Below are 6,257 nucleotides of genomic sequence, written 5' to 3'. Positions count from 1 at the left end.
TGGTATGATCACTCGCTTTCGGATAGGAAGGTCCTGGGTTCGAGCCTCGCGCTCGGCGCATAGTTGAGTCCTTGGAAAAGGCCCTTTACTCACATTCTCTCACCGTACTCATGTGTAAAATGAGTACCTGGCCGTTAACAGCTCTTGTCTTTGTCAGAAAAATGGTAATATCGCCTAACTGGCGTTATGTCCCGTCCAATATGTTAAATGTTGCTGTTGGTCAGGGACCCCTTGTAAAGCGCTTTGAGCACATTTAGTGGATATTGCACTATATAAAGCTCAATTATTTTTTTTTTTTAGATTAAATCAGTCAGACTATATACGTTCAAGGTTACAAGAAAGTTTTGTGCGTTGGTACATTATATATAGTATGCGCTTGGCAAAGAAGCTAACAACATTGCGATCCGGAAGTATAACAGATCAACACACAAAAATATGTGTAACCTTGAACTTGTATAGTCTGATTAGTACAGTTTAGTGAGAATAACTCACAAACGCGGATGGCAAAAAAAAAACAATAACAAAGACCCGAGTGACGTCATCTTCGTTCTATCTATAGATAGTATGCGCTTGGCTAAGAAGCTCACAACATTCCCAACCGGAAGTTTAACGGACCAAAACACACAACTATGTGTAAGCATGAACTTTTATACTCTGGATAATACATTTAAATAAGAATTACTCATAAACGTGGATGGCAAAAAACAATAACAAAGACCCGAGTGACGTCAATTTCGTTCTATCTATAGATAGATCGAAGTTGACGTCACTCAGGTCTTTCTTATTGTTTTTTGCCATCCGGGTTTATGAGTAATTCTCACTGAACTCTATTATCCAGACTATAAACGTTTAAGGTTACACAGAGTTTTGTGTGTTGTCCCGTTATATTTCCGGATGGCAATGTTGTGAGCTTCTTAGCCAAGCGCATACTATCTATAAACGTTCAAGGTTACAAGAAAGTTTTGTGCGTTGGTACATTATACATAGTATGCGCTTGGCCAAGAAGCTCACAACATTGCCATCCGGAAGTATAATGGACCAACACACAAAACTATGTGTAACCTTGAACTTGTATAGTCTGATTAATACAGTAGTGAGAATTACTCACAAACGCGGATGGAAAAAAACAATAACAAAGACCCCAGTGATGTCATCTTCGTTCTATCTATAGATAGTATGCGCTTGCTAAGAAGCTCACAACATTGCCATCCGGAAGTATAACGGACCAACACACAAGACGATGTGTAACCATGAACGTTTATAGTCTGGATCATCATCATCATCATTGCCTTTTAAACCCTGGGTCAGGGTATAGGCCACAGACAAACAGTTTCCATCCTTCCCTATCCTGAGCTATCTTTTTAATCTCATTCCAGGTCTTACCACTTCTCTGTATATCAGCTTCTTTAATTCTTCTCCGTGTTCCTCGTGGCCTTCCCCTTGATCTTCTGCCATGAGGGTTCAAGTCCAATACTTTCTTTGTTATAGTGGAGTCGTTCTTTCTAAGCGTGTGTCCAATCCACCTCCATCGTCTTCTTCCTATTTCCTCTCCCACTGGTTTCTGCTGTGTTCTTTTCCATACTTCTTCATTTTTTATTCTATCCATCCATTCTATTCTGAGTAGCTTACGCATGCACCTGTTTACGAAAATCTGGACCCTCCTTATACATGCCTGTGATGCGTTCCAAGTTTCACATCCATACAGTAGGACAGACTTCACATTTGAGTTGAAAAGTCTTAGCTTTAGTCGAAAGGAGATATCTTTTGTTCTCCTAACTCTGTTCAAAGATGTGAATGCAGCCTGTGCCTTTCCTATTCGTGCTTTCACCTCTGCTTCCGTGCCTCCATCCTTGTCAATTATACTTCCGAGATAGCAGAAAGTGTCTATTTCTTCGAGTTCCTGATCTTTTACTTTGATCTGCTCCCTTTGACGTGTACCTATCCTCAAGACCTTTGACTTTGCAGGGTGAATTCTTAGACCAATTGATTCTGAGAGGCTGTTTATAATTGTGGTTTTTGCTTGCATCTGGTCCTGGGTGTGGGACAGAAGAGCCAGATCATCTGCAAAATCCAGATCATCCAACTGTGTCCAGGGGGTCCACTGTATCCCATTTCTTCGTCCTTTGGAGTTTCCTTCATTAGCCAATCAATGGCAAGGATGAACAAGAATGGTGAGAGCAAGCATCCCTGCTTGACACCAGTCTTAATTTCAAAGCTGTCAGTAAGCTGATCTTCATGTACAACCCTGCAACTTGATCCTTCATACATTTCCTTAATGAGGTTTACTATCTTTTCAGGGAGTCCATAATGTGCCAGAATTTTCCACAATGTTGCTCTGTCAATACTGTCGAAAGCCTTCTCGTAATCCAGAAAGTTGACAATAAGAGAAGAGTTCCATTCTATAGACTGTTCCGCTATGACTCGCAGAGAGGCAATCTGGTCGGTGGTTGAACGGTTTTTGCGAAAACCTGCCTGTTCGTCCCGCAGTTTAGCATCTGTTGCACTCTTAATTCTCTCTAAAATAATACGGTTGAAAACCTTTCCTGGGATAGAAAGAAGAGTAATACCTCGATAATTATTACAATTACTGAGGTCCCCTTTCTTTGGAAGCTTGATAAGATGTCCTTCCTTCCAATCCTTTGGGAATATCCCGTCATTCCAGATTCTCTCAAATAAAGGGTGCAGGGCCTCAGCATTTCTTTCAGCATCAACTTTTAGAGCCTCCGGTGGAATCTGGTCTGGTCCAGCAGCTTTCCCCCTTTTCATCTTGTTAATGGCACCCACAATCTCTGCTATCGATGGTGGATCACAGCTAATTGGTAATTCATTCCTTGCAGGCAAAATTTCTGGCTGGTTGTCTGGTGGTGGTCTGTTCAGAAGGCAGTTGAAATGTTCCCTCCATCGTTCAGATTGAGCCTCTTTTCCAAAAATAGTTTTCCCATCTTTGTCTTTGACTGGTACCTCTGGTTTCCCATATTTTCCAGCAAGTGTCTTGGTAGTTTCATAAAGGATCCTCATGTATCCTCCTGTCGCTGCTGCTTCTGCTTTCTCTGCAAGTCTGTTCATGAATGCTTCCTTGTCTTTCTTCACAGATCTTTTGACTTCCTTAGCTATGGCTCGATACTGCTCTTGTGCATCCTGTCTTGAAGCCCTTGTTCGGCTTGCGTTCACTTGTTCCTCCCTTGTTCTCCTCCTTTCAATAAGGTCCAAGGTGGTTGGACTTATCCATTCTTTATGTTCCGATTTCTTTACCCCCAATACCTCGTGGCAAGTTGTTATGTAGACTTCCTCGATCGTTGCCCAATGTGACTCTACATCTATGCCCTCCTCGAGCTCAGTAAGCGGTTGGAATCTATTACTCAATTGTAGTTTGAAATCTTCATTCTTTTCCCCATCAAGTGCATTCACCTCGAATTTTCTTCTTGTATGTGATCTGGTCCCATGTTTTCTGAGTCGGAGCTTCAGCTTTGCCAATAGCAGGTGGTGGTCTGATCCAACATCTGCCCCTCTCAGTACTGTCACATCTTCCAATGAACGTCTGAATCTTCGAGAGATACAAAAATGATCGATCTGATTCTCTGTCACACCATCTGGTGAGACCCAAGTTGCTTTGTGGATCCTCTTATGGGGGAACACTGATCCTCCAATCACCAAACTGTTGAATTCACAGAAATTTGCAAATCTCTCACCATTATCGTTCATTTCTCCCATGCCATGACGTCCCATGATACTTTCATAACCTACGTTATCCTGTCCCACTTTAGCATTAGCATCTCCCATCAATATTTTGATGTCTTTCTTTGGCAACTTGCCAATGACTTGTTGTAGCAGACTATAAAATGTTTCTTTGTCCTCATCTGTTGCATCATTTGTTGGGGCATAGATCTGTACAATGTTCATGCTGGTCTTTGTGACGAACGATTTTCTTTCACTGCGTGTTTCTTTATCATTCGTCAGTTGATTAACACCTCCAGCTAAGATAATCAAAACATGGACAGCCTTTTTCCAATAAAGCTCTAGATTTCTCTAACGGAAATTTGGTCGTTAGGTGGGCAGCCTTTACATTGTATAACGGAACACTCACTTTCAGTTTAAGGCTTATGTACCTGTTCAAATTGTCTGCCCATTGTTTCCATACCACCTGTTAATTACCTTTCCAAACAAGACTCCAACGTGCGTAGGCCCTGAGGTCCTTGTCTCGTTCAAGAGTAGCTAAAATTACAATTAAGGTCTGGCTCTCCGGTAATTATCCGTTATTCTTTCTTACCAAAACATCTGGATATCATTGACTATCTAAAACAGGAACATTCTTCTGATTGGCTATTCCCATAATTCAGACGCGCTCTTTCATTCCACAAAATCAAATTCATCTCTGAATTTAATCACACACACGCTAAGAAGCCCAAGAGAGAAGAGCTATCCCTCCAATTTCAAACTTGTAAAAACTTCTCGGCCGGAGGTAAAATTAATTATTGGTTAACATTCAAAGTGGAACGAGATATTACTGTGAATTCAATTTAATCTAGCATTACTATTATAGTTTGTATATATATTTTAATTGTGCTATTCCATGGATGTTCGTAAGTTGGAATACCTGTACAAAACTATATCTATATGTATCTTATACTATGGTTAACATTTGCTTATGATTTATGCTATTATTTCATTTATATTCAATATGTATATTGCTTGAATGTCTGTACCCTACCGCCAATCGCCGGCCACACATCATCATAACCTCAATTATAATTAATAAAAATATATAAAGAAATACCAGGGACACAACCCTGCTAAATTCTCATCCTGTAAGATAGCTCGACTGTCAGTTGATGTTGACACAAATATACTAACTACCATTATCATGGAGTTACTGCTTCTCCTTGCCTTTGTCGGCAAATAAAGGCTATTATGATGTGTCGCTCAAGGACGATTCGGTGGCGAAAGACAAACTCGATTGGCTCTAAGACCTTCTTGTTTTAACTCTTAATTGAAGGTCCTTTTCCGTGTCCCTGGAGCACCCAGTCGTGCCGAATCCCTGCATCCCAGTCCGGAAATAGGGGTAAACCCTGATGTCAGCCTTTAACTACAACACACTGTTGTGAAGTCCAGAAAACTCTGCAAGCAGGCGCTAACCCTGGAACTAACTGATACATTTTCCTCAGTCAAGCAAGCCGGCGGGATAAAGATAAGCCAAACGGGCTTATACCATTTTCAAATGTATTTTCCACAGACACAAATTATTATATCAAAATAAACAGATAAATAAATAATAAATTTAGATCCACTCAATTAGAGCTATTCTTCCTGATATAAAATAAATACTTATTCTTTCTATCTTTTCCTGTAACAATCTAATTAAACTTTATGTATAGAATTGTTATTATTGCATTGGGCGTTACTATTGTCTTGACTCACTTGTTATTAATACAATTAAGTTATGAGGGACCCTAAGGCAATTCTTGATCTCCCCTAGATTAAACATGAGCCGTTTCTGGTATAGGTTGAGTGGTGCAGCTGGTAACGAGAGCCATAGCGCGCATACTAGTTCGAATCCAGACCATTGAGCTATCGGTTGGACTCGATCCCACAAAAATAACACACAACCCGCCACAATCTTCTTACTCCGTGTTGTAAAGGACGCCATGATGATCCTTTCTCCGTGTTGTTCCCATCCTCTCAGTGACTTCCGGGCAAACTTGCTTAGAATTATTCCTACTCCCTGTGTATGAATCCCGTCCCCTCTCCCTGAATATAAAATCTTCTCCCCAGACTTGAGGTGGTTTTGTCCGGATTGTATCCAGTGGGTTTCGCTTACTCCAAGTATATGCAGCCTGTATCTTCTCATTTCAGTCACAACTTGAGAGCTTTTTCCTGCTTCATACATGGTGCGAACGTTCTACGACGCAATTCGAAGCTGCTTGTTTGGCGAAGACGTCATCGGGTCAGCAGAGTCCTTTCGGCTTTGTCTGTTGTCCTTCATAAATTCTGTCATTCCAGAAACTCTTCGGTCGCCCAAGCTAAAAAAAAGATTTGGTTTGTCTGTCTGCGTTTCTGTAACGGTTTGAGTTTAACGGAAAGGGGTGTTAACCCTTTGCCAACCCCCAACCTGGAGGACCAGGTGACTCAAAGATGGGGGAATCACACACCATTAGGCGCCTTTTACGACACGCTAGCTTGGCGTTGGGCTATTCTTGACCCTCTCAGTTGAGGGACCCCGGACACCACACGGGGTATAGTCTGGATAATACATAGTCCAA

Source organism: Berghia stephanieae, chromosome 15 (assembly GCF_034508935.2).
Source record: "Berghia stephanieae isolate SIO BIC M18660-M18661 chromosome 15, UCSD_Bste_1.3, whole genome shotgun sequence".
NCBI classification, from domain to species: domain Eukaryota; kingdom Metazoa; phylum Mollusca; class Gastropoda; order Nudibranchia; family Aeolidiidae; genus Berghia; species Berghia stephanieae.
The sequence above is the reverse complement of the archived record's forward strand: the minus strand, read 5'-3'. Positions refer to the sequence as shown.